The following is a 21,034-nucleotide window of genomic DNA, read 5'->3' on the forward strand; positions in this document are numbered from 1 at the left end:
CAGAGATTTAAATTGCATTGTTACTGTGCATCACAGTACTAGGAACCTAGGCTGAGGAGATTGTCTTTTACCTATACATAGGATCCACTTGCCCCCTAAGAAACTGTTTCACCCAATATTCATCTCAGAGAGGTAAGAAAGAGAGAAGGAAAGCATCACCTATTGAATTAACCGTCATTATCCAGTCACTGGTAGTACCTGCCGTCATCACTCTGAATAAGGAAGCAATTTGATTTTCTCATGTAGAAAGATATGATAGGCTTCCAAAAGAAGGCACTATGGTTGAAGTCTCTGTAGACAGTAACAGTAACTCTTCCACATCAAATGCTGGGGAAGATGCCCTCAGTATGCAAAACCCCTAGATTTATATGTCTGTGTTAAAGAACACACAAATACTCCTATGAACGTAACAGAATGAGTGAATAAGCAGTCACAGGCTACCTGTAAAATTATCTGTGGAGACTGGAGGTATCAAAATACAGTATCCCACTTCATGCCTGCTTACTAGGTAATAGCAGGATATTGGGATTCTCCACCTCTGATCCTTAAAGAAATAAAATAGTAAGAACTGTGTTAGAGCAATCCGGGGTTGTGCTTTCATGAAGTGGGTATTAAGGTGAGCATAAAATGCTCTGACAACAGAAAAGCATTCAGAGATACACTGAAGAACTGCTGGGAGAGCACTGGGGGACTGCAGAGGGTAGAAAGTGCCAACATTGATTCTCTCTTGTGTATACTACCTTCAGGAAGGTAGACCCTAAAATGAACCATCCCAAGAACATCCCACTTGCATCTCAGAGGGTTGATTTGTCTGGGAACAAGAGGCAATTCAGGCAATTTGGACCAGGAGCAAACTGGGATCCACATTATTGACACTAGAAATACTCAAAATCTGTAACTGGGCAGGATTGCTAAGAACAGTGGGCTTCCCCAGCACAGAGAAAAGGACTAGAGGTGGGTAGGACAGATAACCACTGAGCACCTCTAGACTTCTCTTTGAAGAGTTACTGCTTCTTTAAAATGGAAAGGATCACCTTTCCTCTTTTACCCTTCTCTTTGGGAAGGCAACTCATGCAACTGCAAGGTTTCCTTCCTGATACATACCCAGACAACACAAGAGCAAAGAATGGAAAAGCATTTCATATCTCATACCACTTCAGTGGAATCTCATTATCTTGCTTGGTATGGCTGTCATGGTGACTTAACTGTTTTCTGTGTTATTTTTCATCAATTGTCTTACTAATTACACTTTGGTTTTAGACTGACGAATACTTCATTGTAAGAAAGAAAGTAATTTAGAATTGGAGATTTGAAACCAAACGCTGACAGTGCCACTCAGGTAAAACTTTGGGACCAAACCCTGTCCAGCAGAGTCACAACTCTGCCTCGCTGTTATCTCCCAAGTCACGCCTGCCCAAGCCCCATCCTGCCTCTTTAAGCATGCAGCATCAGAATTGCAGAGCACAGAGGAAAAGAACCAAAAAAAGAATCCATCGCTCATGCTTTACCAAGTGTCTAATCTAAGGGGTTTTTAAATTTTTGTCCTCTAATATTTTCCAAATTAACCTGAAGCAAATGAAAAATGGATATTACTTATTGGACTCCAAATTATCTTTTCTGAATTCATACAAGATGCAGAGACAAGATTATTGACTTGTAATTATTTTTTAATGGGATGAAAAACAGTGGATTTCTTGAAGTATAAGCCAAGGTTCAGAAAATTCCTTCCCTGAGCACTTCTGTTAAGAATAAATTATTTCTCTTCAGGTTTGTGTGTGGCAAAAGAAAGAATTTATTACTATTGTCAATTGTCACTCATCCAGAACTACTTACAAGGACAATTCATTTTGCAGCCCAAACTAGCAGAACTTTTAATTCACTGGGTAGCAGTCTATACTTCTACAGCTAGAGAACACATTCTATTTCTTCCTTTTTGGCCAATATTGATAAAGTGCAACCTCGTTATCTGTGTTAATCTGCTCTCACACAAAATTACAATTTAGACATCTACAACATTCTCTAGATAAAAAGCTTCTGCAATTCAGGATGTTGTCTGTCCCTCTCAAAAGTCGGAGAACATGGTGTTCTCATTCAGTCTAAATACCATGGATGATTCAGATTCAGTTCTGATTAGAGCTGTAGATTGGAAGCTACAGATAAAGACTAAGAGATGGCGTTTTACTATGTGCATAGTTTGGGTGGGCACAGCTGCGTTAAATAACTTAGCAAAAGTCTAACAGTGAGTGAGGAGCACCTGTAGTCCAGAAGAACTCCCACAAAAACAGTTTTGTACTACAATTGTTAAGCAAGTTTTGCCTAGAGCTGAACTACTCCACCCAAACACCCAAAGCAGTGACTTTTTGTTGTTGTACCAGTAACTGCTGCATTAAAGGGTATAAATTCCATCATACTAGCATTCCCTGCTTTAATTTGCACAGGATTAGTTTGTTTTTTCTTCTTAAACTATCTAAGATTTTATGGGGCTTTAATGAGTAACTAAAAAGGATCCAGACTTGTTAAGCCTCTGACAGATGTTCTTTAATAATATCATCATTCTTGGTCTTTTCAGAGACTAGACAATTGGGATTATATTTTGTGGTCTGGTATCTTTATTAGAATTTAACTATTTCATTAGCTTGCCTTATGAAGATGCTGTGTTGATCGCTGCTATTCCAACTTAATTGTTGCTGATTTTATTTTTCATTTTTACAAGTGTAGCCACACTGCGTGTATCCAGTGTATCACCTGTGTTTACTTTTTAAGGCGATAACAAGGCTTACCAAACATTGTCACCCAGTAGGTTTTTACTGCTGCACACACTTTGGTAACGTAATGCCCTTCCTTTGGATATATCAATTATCTTCACCTCTTCTTCCTTTACACTAGCATACTGTTGACTGTTCAGAAATAGGAATAATTTCCTTTTCTGATAGCACAAGCATCACATTCAGTGGTATCTCACAAAAATGTGTCTATAAGTTTGGGGAGGAAGTGTGGCAGACACACAGGATAAGAGAAATGTGATAAAGCCAAGTATACCAAGGCAGCAAAGATGAAAAGACATGTAGCTAGATATCCTACTCTAATATTTTTACCAGAACTCTAAAATTCTTTTCCCAAGAAGAAAGCCCAATGTATTTGAGATTGCTTGAAGAAAATGAAGACAGTGTAAATATCTACTGTTCTTCCTTCCTGGCAGAGCAACCAAACATTCTGGACACACTTACAGTATCTCATGAAAATCACACAGCCCTCCAAATGGGACAGAAAATTGATCCCTGAGCTTCAGCCAAAAAGCACACTTCAGATATTAGCACCAGCTATCTACGTGTTGACTTTATCGGTGCCTACAACTAACAGCATCATGGAATATTTCCACGTAACTTATCTGTAGCCAGTAGAATAAGGATACCTACTAGAAAAATGTTCTATAATGTTATTACCTGAAGTAGCCCAAGTTGCTTACCTGTCTCCCCAGATTTCTCGGTAATTGCCTGGTAAAGCTGCCTTTCTGGAAGCATCCTTGCACTAACAGCACAAACCTCTCACAGATTTACTTCTCAATAGTCCCACTGTTTTCTTCATTCCTTCTGAAGAGTGAAAAACAAATTCTCTAATGACATTTAAGAGGGGTATTTTTGAAAAATTATTCTGCCTTTACTTATTTACCTTAATAAAGTTAAAAGAGCCATAAATCCATAATTACTTACAAACATGGCTCATTTAGCATATTTTTGTTTTACTAGTATAGCAGGGTGCATGGTTGGGGAAGGTGTCTTTACTTACTTACTTACTTACTTACTTGCTTGCTTGCTTGCTTAAGCTCAGTGCTAACTCTTTAGCCTGCTTTTGCAATAATTGCAGCTGACTCCAAGCTATTCCTTATGAGGTTCACCAGGAGGATACTTCCTATCCCAGAATCCAATCAGGTTTTCTCTTGTATCAAAGTCCTCGAGAGCTGAATGTTTCCCGTTCCTTAATCACATCTGTGAATGCTGCATTAGGATGTCTTTTTTGCCAGCTTTAACCACTTATCCTTTTGAATTGGACAGAAAACATTACATTTAATCACTTATTTTTACAGGACTTAAAATCCATTTAATGGAAAGAGGGAATAATTTTCTTATTTCTCTTCCTATTTCTCTCTCTCCTCCATGTTGTGTGAGGTGGTCATATAGCCATGTCTTTACCTACCTCAGTCAGCAGTGCTTTTTTGTCCACTTAAGTGCTATCTAGTTCCTATTTCCATATTTTGCTGCCATCTTTTATTTTCTTTCCTTCCTCCTCCCTAGGTTTCTTCAATAGAGATAAAGAAGAAGAGGGTCAAAGCTCAGCATAAGGCTATGTCTGCATTCACAAGTTGTGCAACACAACAGGAACATATCTGTAGAGCGAAACAATTCTTGCTGGAGAACTGACCTCCACACTATACAAGTTTCAAGAGTTTTATTTCAGAGGAACTCTAACCTGAATACCCATTAACGACTACAGTATGTTAGGTGCAATTCTTGAATACATCTACCACTTTATTTTCATCGGAAAGGGAACCAGCCTGTGTGTGCAGCGGTTACCCCATGATACAGAACACGGCATGGTAAAAGGAGAGATTATTGGGGGTTTTGCTTTAAAAACAGACTCCTGAGTTAAGTTATTCATGTAGACATACCCTAAGTCACTGAACCTAAAGTATTTAAAATCCTAAAGTTATAATTTTCATACAGTCAACTTCATAAAAAAACACACTTAAAGGATGCTGGACGTCAGTTATTGAATAATAACATAAAGCATTTATCCAGGTGTGCTGGTTTTGGCTGGGATAGAGTTAATTTTCTTCCCAGTAGCTGGTATGGGGCTACATTTTGGACTTGTGCTGGAAACAGCGTTGATAATACAGAGATGTTTTAGTTCTTGCTGAGCAGTGCTTACACAGAGTCAAGGCCTTTTCTGCTTCTCACCCCACCCCACCAGCGAGGAGGCTGGGGGTGCACAAGGAGTTGGGAGGGGACACAGCCGGGACAGCTGACCCCAACTGACCAAAGGGATATTCCAGACCATAGGACGTCACGCTCAGCATATAAAGCTGGGGGAAGAAGGGGGGGGGGGATGTTCAGAGTGATGGCGTTTGTCTTCCCAAGTAACTGTTATGCGTGATGGAGCCCTGCTTTCCTGGAGATGGCTGAACACCTGCCTGCCGATGGGAAGTGGTGAATGAATTCCTTGGTTTGCTTTGCTTGTGTGCGCGGGTTTTGCTTTACCTGTTAAACTGTCTTTATCTCAACCCATGAGTTTTCTCACTTTTACTCTTCCGATTCTCTCCCCCATCCCACCGGGGGGGAGTGAGCGAGCAGCTGTGTGGTGCTTGGTTACCGGCTGGGGTTAAACCATGACACCAGGAGACAAGAAACCTGAGTACACTTACCACTTCAACGGGAGGGACTTCAGTCAATATCTTACTGCCACACAGAGTCCATAATCACGGGCTAATGCAGTAAGAAGGAAAAAAGCATACTTGATCCCTTCCATAGAAGACGAACTACCGTGAGGCTATAAATTCAAGCTTCAGAGGACCAAAACAAATGTAGGCTAGAAGACAGGTCAGTCAGCTAGGAAGAAAATCAAAAGGCTTGCATTTTGTTCCCACAATTGTTTGTGTATTTTAAATTGCCCAGTCACCAGCTAAAGAAAACAGAAACCCTACTGTGAGCAAGCTTCAAATTCAGGTAAAGCACACAGTTCCCTGCCTGACAGAAAATAGTAAATTGTATGCCAGTCTTGAAGCAAGCCTTATACCTGAAGGACACTTACGCATGCCACTCAGACACTTAGACAGAATTGGGGAACCTCTGCACCTTGCTTTTGGACCACAGCAGAGCAAGGCAGGCGTTCCAGGCATCCAGCTCTCTCTTCGATTTCTGCAAACATGTTAGTGTTTATGTTCAAAAACCTCAAGAATGCTACACTTCAGAAAGTAGGTATTTCTAGGGTTTTAAGGGTACTGGAAAATGCTTCCTAGCCCTGAGCATCTAAATTCCATCTGTGTCCTACAGACAAAAAAAGAGGTTTTGTTGGCTTGTCCCCTGTGACATTTTTGGGGTGATCTGCACTTGCTTAATTCAACAGCTTGCTCAGCTCAGTAGGGAAGTAGGGACTGAATGATTAGTATCATCCCTTACATTCCTCCCTCCTCCCTGTTTTTCTTACTTACACTGAGAAGCCATCAGTTTCTCACATTCTTTGCTTTCAGCTTTCTTCACAGCTAAAAGGCTCTGTGACTCAAGAGAAGGCTTATTATGCCTGTCTCATTCTGAGTCCTAATGGTGAAAAGTAAATTGCAGAGAAGCTAGCGAATAAGAGAGGTCTTGATACTAGCTTTAATTTTAAAAGAACTAACTCTTCTACTAATGGAGCTTATTAATTAGCAAGGGATCCTTAAAAACATGAGGAAGTAAAACTTTTATGAATACTCTTTTTAATGGCAAATATTTTTCTTCAGGGTAAAATGCTGGACTGCAGCATTTCATTACTGTATGAAATCAGAATTTCATACAGTAAACCAAACACAAATATGAACTTAGGAGGAATTCATTGTCAGGCGTATTTGAAAAGGATTGCAAGCACCCAGGGAATGTTTCTGTTTGTTGGTTTAAAGGCCTTTTAATCTGCATCCAATTTCCTCCTAAATCTTAAAGCATTTCAGCGCAGTCTTTTCACACAACGTAGAGTGTGATGCATGCCTTGCACATAATTTTACCCTGACTCAGGCTTTGAACTAGCTGCTAGTGGCAATGGAATATGGAGCTGTCATGTGTTCTGCTATTTCAAACTTGAACTAGGAGATGAGAGACTGAAAATAGTTATTCTTTTGACTCTCTGTGTTCTGTGTCACTGGAGTTCGAGTTTCTCCTTTAATATCGGAGAAAATCCTGTGAAGTATCACCATCTGCCCTGTCTTCATACTCCCCCCTGGAGACCCACCGTTTGCTACTGTCAGAGTTAAGATGCTGCACTGGATGGATCTGACAATGGCTGCCGTTATGTTTTTTACGCTTTTCTGAAATTTTAGTACATCATAACTACCTCACATTGCCACAGTCACCCTTAAATTATACCTTTGGTTGATCTCAGTAGAAAGGCCAAAGCCTGATATTCTTCCCACCATAAACAATGTAATTGGTCTTGTTGCCTTCAAGGAAAGTTGCATTAGGTTTTAACACGGAAAATTGTAGAATGAAGAACCTAAAGTGTTTTCTCCTTCTCCAAGGTTACCTTTTGGATCAGATTCAGGTTTTTCAGAGTACAATAATCTCCTTCTGTTTTCAACTACCCAAGAGGAACAGACGAATACTGGTGCTAGTCATATGAGCAACGACTCCTCGTGTACCAATATCATTCCTGAGAGCCTGGCATAGAGATCAGCACATAGCTTCTGTGTCAGCTGTGCTACCATAAGACATGGGCAGCCAAAAAAACCTGCAGGAACATATACCTTGTGTAAGAAGAAAACATCATTAACCAAACCTTATCCCTAGGTCTATATACAGAAATTATATTGCTATCAGTGAGACTTATAAATACAGATCCAAGGGCAGAATAAAGCTGCTAGATAGCATTTCACTGTAGAGCTGTAATTATTCACATTGTTTTTCTCAAAATAATTTTAGATTAACATACTGTAAAACTGTGTAGTGAGTAGGGTAAATTCTACTTTCCAGCTGGAACAATTCCAGACTAAGATGCTTCCTGATGAATACATAAGCTAGTTCTGCAGTCAATGAAACTATGACATGATGTTGAAATATCAATCCAGAGTCTTTTGGATAGCATGCAGAAGAAAGGCAACGGGTTATTTACTTGGTGTTCAATATTCTTTTGTTATGGAGGTCATTCTGCATTCCCTTCCAATTAGAGGGAAAGGTTCAAACAAAGTCCAGTCTGTATTTAAATTACATTATCTACATGTTCACAAGCTTTTTTTGCCATTTATGACGTTAACTGCAGGAGTCAAAGATCCAAGGCTCTGGCATGCATCATGAGTCAGCACACAAGAGACTAGTTTGTGAATTCAGCTGCACAGTACAAATCCAAAGGCATACTATTACCTGTCTCAAAACTAAAACTTTCCCATAATAAGGAATCAACAGCCTTTGTTCACCAATCTTTGCCAAAATCTCTTAATCTGGCACTCAAAATGATCAGCTGGCGGAGAACAGAATAACTCCAGTGGTGTACACAAAATACCAGCTGGGGCTTAGGGCAAATCTTGGTCCTAATGAAGTTAATGGCAGAATTCTTTCTGATCGCAATGAGACCTGACACAGAATGTGACAGCTGCACATAAACCAGAGCAGACTGGTAACAGCCTTTCAGCTCATTGTACTTCCTTGGAAACACACAGAGGCTTTCACAAGTCCTTTTGTCCACTCCAGTAACTCAAAGGAGATTTAAAATTACCTTGAGGCTAATGCTGAGCAGTACAGCTACAACTGATTTTTAGTTCTCTGCTGTATAAGAAAAATAAAAACGAAATGTTGTTTCAAGACTCTCTCAGATGAATATTTCATGAATTTTGTAGACAATTAAAATTCTAAAAATTACTAGCCAGGCCAAAATCTGTTCAATGTAAAACGTTTTGCAATGCAGTTTAAATATAAAGAAAACCATTCTGATCATTCAGTTAAAGAGAAAAGTAATTTTGAATTTAAAATCTACTAAAATTTTGTTTATAACAGCTTTTCATTTTTGACATGAGCTAACTAGAACGATGCTTATAGAAGTTGTTGAAACGTCATTTCCCCCAAAATAGTTTTGGTCAAAAACATCCTAGCTCAATTTTTGTAGATTTGACCTTTGGCAGAACAGGTCACAAGCTGCTTCTGGACTCCTTCCCAAAACAAGTGGCCTGTGGTGATCTAAAAACATCTCAAGACAAAAGAGAAGCGGGTTTAGTAACCCTAGCTGACAGGATTGCTCCTCCTGTCATGCAGCTACTGTACCCTAAACTGAGGGGCAGTTCAGGACTCCTGGGACAAAACAGAGATTGAAAATGGATTTGCCTTCCACCAGGCTTGCTCAGTGCTTACCCCTCTATTGCACTTGCACAGAGCAATGTTCAGAACTTCCTCTTTGTCCTTTGATTTTTCTGTTAGCAAAGCAGTTTAGTACTGCTATACTGAGTCCCACCACTCTGTAGGGTTACCTAATTATGCCTACGAAAAATGAATTTTACCTTCTTTTCCTACTGTATCTTTGCTTTTATAGCTCATATCACAGGTGTTTATTCAGTGGGAAGAATAAGGTCAGGGTCTTCTATTTTTCTTTGAAGAGGGTAACACAAAGCTATCCTGTTTTTTCTTGATTTAATTACCAGTTCTGTGAGGAAAGCTCTCACACAGGTTCTTACTGTTATTTCGCTTCAGTTGCTACTTGGGGCCATTGTACTGTCTGCTTCGGATATGCCTCCAGGCAGTTTTGGCCTGCTGAGATCTTTTTTTGACAGTCTGAGAACTACTGATGAGTTTTTGTACCCCTGCGGCAGTGCAACCTGTCTCCCTGGCAGCCAGAAATGATGCTGCACTGGTTGGACTGCTCTCCAGTATGGGTCATGTATTCTCTTCTTGGCACATAATTTTCAACAGGTGTAATCATGCTCTAAGAGGCCCATGGTAGCAGCCTGTAATACAGTAATTGCTTAAAGGAGCTGCTCTTTTAGAAAAAATGACACTTGCATTGTCATGCAGGCTGCTGATCATTGCCTGGCACCTCTGCCCTCGAGGCAAGAGTCCAAACAACTTGTGAGAAGGCACTTTGCCATCTCAGCAGATGGACATGAGCATAAGCAGCTTAGGGACTGTGTCTGCGTATCAAGCATAGGCATTGAGGGCATGATTCCCAGCCAAGAATGCTGCAACTGCTGTTTATCTTCTGCTTACCAACCAAGAGTTGTTTATCTTCTGCTTACCAACCAAGAGTTCAGGGAATATGTCATTCCTAATTAAGACCTGGGCTGGACTCGGTTTCAAAAGTATAAAATACGACTGCGCAAAACAAGTGTCTGTCTGGCTTGAATCGAGCAGAAAGTCCTAAGAGGGGCCAAGGGAGTTACCAGGATGAAATCTGCACCGGGGCTGACCAATATGTAGGAAGCGATACCTCAAAATGTTGCCATTTCATCAGATTCAGGAAAAGAGTAAGGGTGAACGGGGAAATCACTGTTAATATATGGGTGGATTTATATCTACCCAAAAGAAACAGTAAAACTTAGCATAATAAAAGTATGTAGTTGAAATTGCAAAAAATTTAGGCCCAATACGAGAAAAAATCCTGATTGTAAATTGCATGAATTTACAGAATAATCTCTGAAAGGAAGGCTTAGAGGCATTTTTGTTTGGCAATTGAAATACCTGAAAGAAAAAACTTCTTCAAAATAAGAAGACAATACTGTATTCACTGTGAGAAAACCCAGATGACCTAAGGGATCTTCTCCTCTCTCAGTTCCATGAGTCAGACAAGATTACGTTACCTGAGGTACGGTGGTACTACAAGTCCTATAATGCCTTTGAAAGCCTGAACTAGAATTAAGTGGTTCAGAGGCCTTGTCCGTGTACAGAAAAGAAATGAAGCAGAGGATCAGGCAATATATTATTTAAACCATGACATGACATGCTTCTGCTCATTGGAGACAACTGCAATATCAGATGACAGGATCAAGGACATGCTGAAAGTATACTGGAAATATGTTAAAACTGGATTTTGATCTTGCCATTGTTATCTGAGTTTCAGGCCAAATATTCATGAAGTATCACAAAATCTGCCCCCTCTTTTTACTATTTTAGTATCAAAAATGCTTAGTAATTAGGGCAAGAAAAGAGGTCAAGCATTTGCTTTTCTGATAAAAAAGAAATTATAAATATATAGAAGGAAAGCAAGCGAATAAAAATGCAAAACTAAAACTGGAAGGGATTCACTGCACGATACTTTACTGAATACTTGAAATACAGCACCCTAAAAAGAAAAGCTGGCCCAAAAGGTAAAAAAGTCTGACACAAAAAAATTATGAACCAGGCACAGCAGATTTCAGAGCTGATGTTCTCTCATTCAGGTCATTAACCACACACTACGAGTAAAAGGACCATGTATTTTACATCATTTTATTTCATGTATTTTTATTTACACCCAAGAAGCTTCATCAAGCCACGTTTGAAAGACATCACGCCTGTATGGGAACTGGGATACAAGAAACTCAAATGTTCTTCAAATCTTTATAAATACATATATTCAGACAAAAAGGTTTCTATATATTGTATGTTTATTTTACCATGCACTGATACTAAGAAGTTAGAAATGTCTAGCTTCCTTTCCCACTGTCCTTCCTCTTTCCTGACCTCCAATGGAAGAGGCAGAGCCTCCAAGGGAGCAAAACTGAAGAACAAGCACAGCTCACACGAACAGACGCAGCATGTTCCAACACCCTTCTCTAATGATACAACTAGATAAATCGTATCACTTCAGACTGTTCTCCAGCCCTATGCAAAAAGACAGATGGGATTCGATTGTCATTACCAAAATGTCTTTCCACAGTTCCACCAGCTTTCAGAAACAGTGCAGGCCTGACAGCTACTTTCATTATCACTACGCTTGTATCTATATCAATATTTGAATTTATATATTTACACTTCTGCCACAGGACCTTCATATTTAAGAAGAAAATTTATGTGAAAATATCTTTGGTAGTATCAGAAAAATGTTGCAAGGCCATCACATCCCCTTGCATTGTTTCATGTGATAATGCAAATATTTTGGGATACAAAGTAAATTAGAAGAAATCGGCAGTTTTGCCCTTGTCTGTTACCGTGCGCTTTTTCCTACCGTAACTCTTTAAAGTCTAAATCAAAGCACAGTGAAGTCAGAATTTTCTCAATGAAATAACCTTTTCTTATTTATCACACTTCAAGTCACCCAGTTTTCATCTGAATATCCTGATGACCTACACAGTCACACGTGAATGTCAGCTGAACTACTCATTTTCTCAGACTGCTCATACTGCTTTGCAGTGCAACCGCGGCGCCCCAACACACCAACAAAGGCAATTAAATGGATATTCTTTGCTTACTTACAAGATGTAGGTCAGCTATCAGGTTGAAGATGATGTGTTAGCCTTATCCTCTCTGCTAGCTGGCAGAATATCTAATTTTGGGAGGGTTGGTTTGGAAAAAATGTAGAAAAAGATTGCTCTCCATCACAAATCACAAGTACAGGGTACCGTGGCTGGGTTTTGTAAGGCTGGAAGATGAGCACTGGGCAGCGCCTGAAGAGTTTTAGGGAAAACAAAAACCTGAAGAAAGTAACCGGTAGTTGAACAGCAACCAGCACAGACAGTGAAAATGTGTCCTACTAAAGTAGTGCTGTTTTCTTCTGGTTTACCTTTAGTTTTTTTCTCCTCTTCCATGATACCAAAGCCAAGGCTTACAAGGAGAGTAAGCACCTGCAAGTCAGGCATTCCACAGTCAAACTTGCACTTGCAAGTGTCTGGCTCTCCAAAAGGTCTCCAGATACCTGCCTGAGGTGCCACGGCTCCGCAAGCAGTGCACAAGGAGGGTGAAGTACCTCAAAATGGGCATCCAAAGATGCTTAAAATGCATATGTGGCACTAAAGCTAGACACTAGCATTATGGTTGTTCTAAAGGTAAGTCAGTCTTTCTGCTTGTCTCCAGCTTCTTGTTTGCTGTGTCCACTCTCTCACAAATCCACACACTTCCCTTCTGAGGCTTGCTCTAGCTGTACACCTCATCTTCCGTTTCACCAGCCCTCCTCTAGCATAACCACCCAGACTGCCTATTTCTATCCTGCATAAAAATTCTTGCATGCCCAATCTCCAGCAAAAGAGGTCTCGCACACTAGCTCTCATCTGGGACTCTTATTGCCTACCTGGAGATCAAGAAAGCTAAACTCCTTCCAAACTTGCTCTAAAGAGGACTTGTATGGCCTCCCATCACTAACCTCAGGCCTTGTGTCCCCCTTCACAAAGAGATTTCTTGGAAAACTGCCTTTTTCTTGTGTAAACTGTTTTCTCACAGTCCAGCTTCATTGCTACCTTGCCTCACTGGGTAAGCAGAGATCTGCCAGCAGTGGTGGTGCAGCCAGCGCACAGCCAGGCAGGCTGGAGAGGGGCAGGAGAGACTGACCATCCTCACCCAGCTGCGGCCACAAGGACAGGGCACGCTGGAGCCTTGGGTCCTCCTCGTCCCTTCCTCCTCCAGAACGATTAGCCCACAGTAACTAGTGTACACTTTTCACATGGTTACCAGGGAGAAAGACAGAGGAAAAAGGGAAAGGTAGCGTCAATGATATTTCCCCGCGCCTCCACGTGTTCCTGAGAAATGTGTTTCAGAATTTATTCTGTGCCGTGAGGGAAGGCGGGGGAGGAGGCTCTTTTTGAAAGCAGCTGGTTTAGGAAACACTAAGCACAAGGATGCATTTGAAATGTGACCCTGACCTACTCTGTGCTTCACATTTTGCAGGAAAATGCTTTTATCTCCTGCAGATCCACAGCTTTTAGCCCTTTCCTGAAAGAAGGGGTCTGTGACCTGTCTTTGAAATAGCTAAGCAGGGACTATTCTTTTCCTTTTAAAGCACAGTTGAAAGGGGAGATGATGAAACAGCATTGAATAAAATATGAATCCTTGGAGCAGAACTCAAGTTATCCATCTATCATGTAGTGCCCTACCCATGAAGCTATGTTCGTACTCCTATTATCTTACGGGCCTAGTGAATCTTGAGTTCATTTCTACACAACAATCCAGATTCAACAGGACGGCTGAAGAGCACTGCCCACGTATATACCCCATTAACCACAGACACCTAAACTAGGCAAGAAAATGGGGCATGTGGGTCTCAACTCTGTAAGACAGGAAAGAAAGGTGAACAGAATTCTTTCGCAATTACAGGCTACTACATATAAGGGAAATGGTAGGGTGAGACTATCTTCCTTCTAAAGGAAAATGACATCTCCTACTGCATTTTGTCCAATCTTTCCAGTTCATAAGGCACTTAACTAGGTGGAATCCCTTTTGAGATTTAATCACCGGATTATCTAATTACTGGATCTTGAATGTGAAGCCCATGAAACCCAAGTTATGATTTCATTGTTACTTTAGCTTGGCATCTGGGCAAGGCCGAGTAAATCTGAACTCTGGCAGAAGAGGGAAAAGAAACATACTGAAGTATAATCAGTTGCAGCTACTCTCTGAAAGCCAACAGCAGTCAAAGAGCCAGCATCCAGATCCTGACACACAGAAGGGAAAGCATGAGTTCATGGCATATTTAAGCTCACAAAAAAAGAGAAAACTGAAAATAGCAAAACATAGAATAAAAATGTCATGAGCAGTACAACTTTTTAGGTTTCTTACTAAGTAAGTGTGGTCCAGCAAAGCAAGTATAATCTGCAGTGTGGGTTCACTAGGTAATACGTTAAGCAAATTCTCGGTTCAAAATTCCACTGGGAACAATAGTCATTAGGCACTGTCACCTACTGTAGATGGTTATGAAGGATCTTAATAGAGGAAGAAGCTATTAAACATTTCATCTTAATAATACCTACCTGCTGTCTTATGGTCTACAAAAAGAGACACGAGAATTTTCCATGATAGATTTATCTCATAGAAAAGGAAGAACTGCTACTTGTTACAGATTTTTGGCTGAATTTTTTTCCACTTGTCTTTTTTGCCATTTCACTCCATATGCTCTGGAAGCATTTGCTGCCAGAGAGGAAAAATATATTATTTACTGAACCAAACCAACAGTTCATGTAGTTTTAAGCCCTGTCCTTGGTGGTGGTCAGTATGAGTTACCTGACACAGAATAGGATGGAAGAGGTACATGAAATTCTAACTAAAAATTCTGAATAGCAGGCTCAAGAAGAAATCTGGCTTAAGCTCAGGATGAATATGCCCTGAAACATAATGATTTATAATCATTTAAATATTGTATCCCATTAATATTTGTTGGTTCTTTCCAATTTTACTTCTGGTAGTTTGATAATACGGAGACTGTTTCAACTCATATATTCCTAAATGCTATTTCACTCCTGTCCTGTGTTCTCCCAGTTCACCAGCATACGAGTTAAACTGATTGAGAAACAGGCTGCTTTCCATCTGCTACCAACAAATGTGATATAATACATTAATTATATTAAAAACCTATCTTTGAAGAGTTTTTTAATAAAGTGCTAGCGGACCATCACCAGCAGTTTTTCCAGTTAAACTTATTTTGGCTCACAGTCTGGTCTAATATTCCAAACCACCCTAACTACAGTCTGCATTTGAAGAGCAAGCCATTAGCGTTCTATTTAACAGCTGTCTGTCTGCTTCAGTTCAGATTCCCAAAGTCAGATGCAAATCCCTCATGTTGCCTCCCTTCTTCTTGACTGCTCTGCTCAGATAAATTTCCCCATGACCACCACCTCTGTTATGTTTCCTAAACCAGAAATGAAGCATGGATTTGTAACATAAGCACTAGGTCTTCATACTGGTTAGCTCAACGCAGGCAGTCACACAAATGTTTTTTGCATCCTGTTCAACATTAGTCTGTGGGAGAACTGATTTCTCCCCACACTTACTTCCATTCTTCTGGAATTGTGAAAAATTGGTGGCCTTGATGAGGTATTTTGTCAAATAGGTTTTGATGAGATGCGTAGCTGGAAGGATATTTGACTAGTTCTGCATCTGTGCTCTCCAGCAGAAACAGCTCATCTGCTTAGCTCATACATTTCAGCAGAAAGAGCAGGATAAAATGTCATGAGGCTGTACTGGATTATATGCAAGGTTTCCTGACCTAATTCACTTTCATTTTTCCTTCTTTTTTTTCCGTTCTAGTGCAGTATGCTTCAGTAAACCTAATATCTGACTTTCATAACTATTTTGAAAATTATAAATACTTCTTCTATGAAGCACTATGAAAAGTCATTGCATCACAAGCCTTACAAAGAGATGCTGAAAAAAATCTTTCATTAAAAGTGCATTAGGTGCTAAATGAATCTACAAAACCATACTCAGAGACCCATATATTGCCCGTATGGGGAATAAGATATATAAAGTTTGTGGCTGGCAATCTGTTATTTAAATGGAACATTAATGTAATAGAAAGTATCTGCTTGTATCAGCAAGACTACCATCATAAACTTTACAGAGTAATCTCTTGCTGTTAATAGCATTTCACACAATCACCACAGACAGCACAGAAAACATACCCACTGTAGCAATATACAGCAATACCCAATGGATAGTCCTTTCTCTTCAATGAGTTTAATGAAAAATTAGAGAGGGCATTCTTTAAAAAGGTCAGCACTTGAATTTGATTCTGGATCTCGGATCCCCAAAATATGAGGGTAAGGTACCAATCTGACCCAGATTTTCCATTTTATCTACAAAAAATTGAGAACTCACCAACACTAAAATCTGGTATTAAGAATATAAGGAAGGAAGAAATGTTCTCAAGCGTGGAGTGTGGTTTCTTCCCCTTATGTTAATGATATGGAACTTAAGTTATACTTAATGGATTAAGATGTGTAAATTCAATTGAAGTTTCCGAGCCAAATCCTTAACTGGTGTAACTCAGATATAGTTCAGACTTAAATAACACCAAACTAACAATATGAACTACCAGGGAGTAAAAACAGTAAGAAGGAACAAATTACTTAACTATGTCATTTCACTGACTAAATAAAATATCAGGTTTCAGTAATTTTAGCAATAGCAAGGCTTCAAGTAGCAGTTAGCAAGATGCTTCTGAAAAAAAAAATATTTGTTAGTCTCTTGGTGTCTGAAATAAATGAAGATTTTTTTGTCTTGATGTTTTGTTTCATCTTCCATCACTGCAATACCCAACCAGAAAAATATGTGATGTCTATTGGGCTTCATTTAGACTTCGCCAATGAATGGTGGATAAGGGCTTTTCTGACCACCCTGAGGTTGGAATTTCTTTCTATTTTCCTGTCTCCATATTCCAGTACAAGTCTGTGGACACTTCACATTTAAAAACCACTGTGATTTGTAACATAGACATTCCCCTTCCTTTCTCACCGACAGGACCCAAACGATATGTTCTGAGCATATTCAACCCAATGAAAGAGAGGAGAGGAACTCTCCATAAAGTCATTAGAATATTTATTTAGGTACTGGACAATCCAGATCAAAAAGCTTCATCACATTATAAAACCTACCAGCAGGACAGTATCCCACTGGAAACCACAAGATAAGTGGTTCTCAGTCTTTCCTTGTGAAGCTCTCCTTCTTTGCATAGAAAAATTAAAAAAATTTGTCATTAGTTTGAGATAGATTCTTGGAATTCATATGGGATAAAAGCAAAATGAATTAAAGTCCTTGAGGAAATTAACATTTTTTTCTTAAAAGCAGAGAGAAGCTGGGCAGGGCCATGAGAGACAGGGAGCTCCCCAAAGGCACTGACATCTGGGCCGTCCCCTCTGCCAGCCTTTCCCCATCACCTAGCTGTTTTGCCATTTCTGCATGCTGACTTTTATAAATCCATTTTTTAGGTAAATATTAGATCCAAGGATTGGGTGATAGAATTTATACACTTATCTCTGGGTTGTGAACTCGCCTAGCCCTCTGGGTATGAAAAGTTAGGAATTAAGTAGGGTAGTACTGCAGCAACAGAAATCCCCTTGAGAATCTGCCCTCAGTGTCTCAGTTCTGTGTCGCCTGAAGAAGGGCACAGGTCAGGTTATTCTACAGAACAAAACATAACAAAAACAATAATTTTTTTTGCCATGTAAATCACCACTGCCTGAGACAAGAAGCAAATTGTAATCTCTAATTGCAGATTGTCAGAACCAAGTATTTTTCCCAGGTCAGTATAATGGGGAACAGCAGTGACAAACTGATCCCACATCTAAAAACATGACTTACCGTCTCCTTTTTCTGACTTTGAAAAGACTGAAAAGCCTTTGTCTTATTAACAGGGCATACTTTTTTTAGAAGTACAAAGTACATATTTGTCCAGAATATTTCTAGATTGGATTTCAGGACAGCCATAAATCTACATTAGAAAATACCTTGGCAAGCAGCTAAGGTTTGATTGTACAAAATGCTTCCGAGTAATACTTAGCAGATTATGCTGCAAATTTCTTAAAGGCTAAAATCAAATCTAGTCCAATCAAAAACAATTCAGCTGAACTTCCTGGATGAAAGGATAGGCAGGTGGTCCACTTACATGACATCTTTACTTTTTTCTAGGATTTTCAGAAATATGGATGTAACGTAGAGACACTTGCACTCCAGAGCCACTGAGCGCTTGGAAAAGCCATTTATAGGAAAATTTTATAAGCACATTGATGACTTAGGAACCTAAATTCCCTTTTTGAAAGTGAGGTAGGCACTGACAAGCTTAACTCTTCTAAAAATGTAAGTGACTCAACACCATAATTCCCCAATTCTCATGCATATAACCAATGTGAATTAAGCTTTTCATCTTTTAAGGAACAGAATTCTTGCAAATGGCAACTATTTTTCTACTGATATTCAAGCAAATAAAGAGACTATGTATACTTTCTACAGACTCTATTTTTATGTCTGAATCTGAAATTATTTCATCTTGGAGTTGGTTAAGGGTAATTTTTTTCCCCTCTCACAATTTGAGCAAGACCACTTCCATAGCTGTGGGCAGTTTGTAGTAGACTTCTCAAAGAGCACCAAAACCAAACCAGAAAATACAAATGCTTATTATGAAAATGTTTATATTTAGAATGGGGGCAAATATTTTCAATAGTTATTTCCATGGGAAGGGATTGCCAGAAAAGGAAGACGGTGGGAATACATGTGTTTGCACCTCTTGCTAGCTGGGAAAAAGAAAGGCAATTTTAGTTTCTTTCTACAGACCCATTCTAGGTACTCTGCCAAAATCTTAGCGCAGAAGCCCCACTCCCCTTCTGCCAGGTAAGGGGGCTGCAAGGGAAGCACTGCACCCAAACTCGTATTTCCTTCCCTTGCCCATGCTGTGTGATAAACGGTCCAACTCACTGCTTCCTCAGCCTCAACACGGAGCCGCCTGTTGGGGACTTGCCTTTCAATTTTGCTCTTTCCTTGCATCCAGAAATATCTTCAGTACCTTAATTTCTCAAGAGGATTTTCCATCAGCTAAATAGTTAAAAAAAAATTCCCCCGACATTTTCTAACGTTCAGCAATCATCTGCTGAGTTTTGGAGCAGATGATTACTTATTTGAGCACAGACTTTGCTTTTTCTTCATTTTTGTACAGTGCTTTGCACAACAGGGGCCTAATTATATTAATGGTCCTTTGCCTCTAAAGTCTGTAACTTGAAAGGGTCATTTCAGAGACTTGGGCATTTCCATGTGTGCCAAGCCTCTAACAACCTGTTATTCTGAAAAAAAGTCCCCTAAAGGACAACAACATTTAAGGATCTAACAGATCACTAAGGATCTACTTGAGACAATAATATAAATATATCGACTCACAGAAACCAATCTGGTTCTGTGAACTCACATTTTGTTTCCAGACAGTATCAGATACCTTGCCTAAAAGAACTGCACTCATCTAACCTGTTGACGATAACCTCTTCCCATTTCATATAACACATACATTGTGATAAACTAATACCAATATTCATACCTGAATTTGGAAGATAGAAACTTAGGACACAATGTTTGCAAACTCAACAAGATCACTCAAAGCACTAAGGTACTCAGGCATAAAAATACACAGTAAGGGATCTTAAACTTGTACATAAATGTTACTGAAGAATAATCCTGGGAGCAAGTGTGAAAAAAAATGGTTCTCAATAGTATATTTTAAATCAATGAGCTGCCGTACTATTGGAATTTAGTGATGCTTGTGCCCTTTCTAACATTACAGTGCTTGCCATGCTTGCTTTGTCTGATCAGAGCCTGTAATCTTTGCTGTTGCTATATTTCAAGCTGCTGATGAAACAGCCTGAGGAAGACTGGAAATACCCCTTTGAAATGCACAGCAGGATTTCTCAAAAATGAACCAACAAAACTTTGAGAAAACTCTGCTGCAGAACCAAAAGCAAGAGAAAACTATGCGCATTACAAGTGTAAAGATATTTTGACATCTGGGAAATGCTAGGATAGGATTAAAATGGAGGGCAAATAATCGTCTAAAAAAATAATCAAGTATGGACAAGAGTCCCTGCACAGATGTAAGATTCCCCCAACTAAAAGTAAATATTTGCCCTTTATTGGTTTTTCCTCCTTCCTGTGTATCCAGCTTCTACAATGGCAGAAGGACAACTAACCCCGATTCTTTGCCGTGGTCTACGTTAGGAGACACAGGGGTCACTTCTTATTGCAATTGCAGAAAATCACTTGGTGAAAGCACACAGCAAAATTTTTCTGTCTTAGATGAAAGGCTGGAGGCTGGGGGAACAGAAATTGATGACGATCTCAAACTGATGATTTCATGGTAAGGAGACAAATAGGAAGTCTTCTGTAGCATCTTGCTACCAGAAAATTAGGACATTCTTTCTCACAAGGTTTTGCTGATATTTTATTACTGGTGACATTTCTGTCAGTAACCCGTGTGCAAAAGATGGAGCATTGCACTACAAAGCCTGTCATGAGAAGCAATCCCATCCAATGTTGATTTCATTTAAAGGTAACACCATAGGAAAAAATTGAGCAGAAACCAAACACTCTCTTTTGCTATATATGGAAATTTCTTGCCAAGAATAGTGCTCTAGAAAATTTTTTTCCCTCTTTCTGCTTTTGCTACACCTGTAAAAGATGACGACTGCCAGCATGCAGCAATCAGTACTACTTTGTAAAACAGATGATAAAACAAACCTGCTTGTGATAGCAGATAGCTGGAACCAATGATGTAGGGACTTTCCTCCAGCGCTGCATTCCTATAGATGGTCATAAAGTATTGGAAAAGGAAGCCTTAATATGTTTTATTTATTTTTATATCTACTTAAACAGAAGAAGTTTAAAGTTTCAAGCCTTGTGACCCCCTCAGCAAGAAAAACTTCAATAAAACAGGAAAA

This window comes from Gymnogyps californianus, chromosome 5 (genome assembly GCF_018139145.2).
Source record: "Gymnogyps californianus isolate 813 chromosome 5, ASM1813914v2, whole genome shotgun sequence".
Lineage (NCBI taxonomy): Eukaryota > Metazoa > Chordata > Aves > Accipitriformes > Cathartidae > Gymnogyps > Gymnogyps californianus.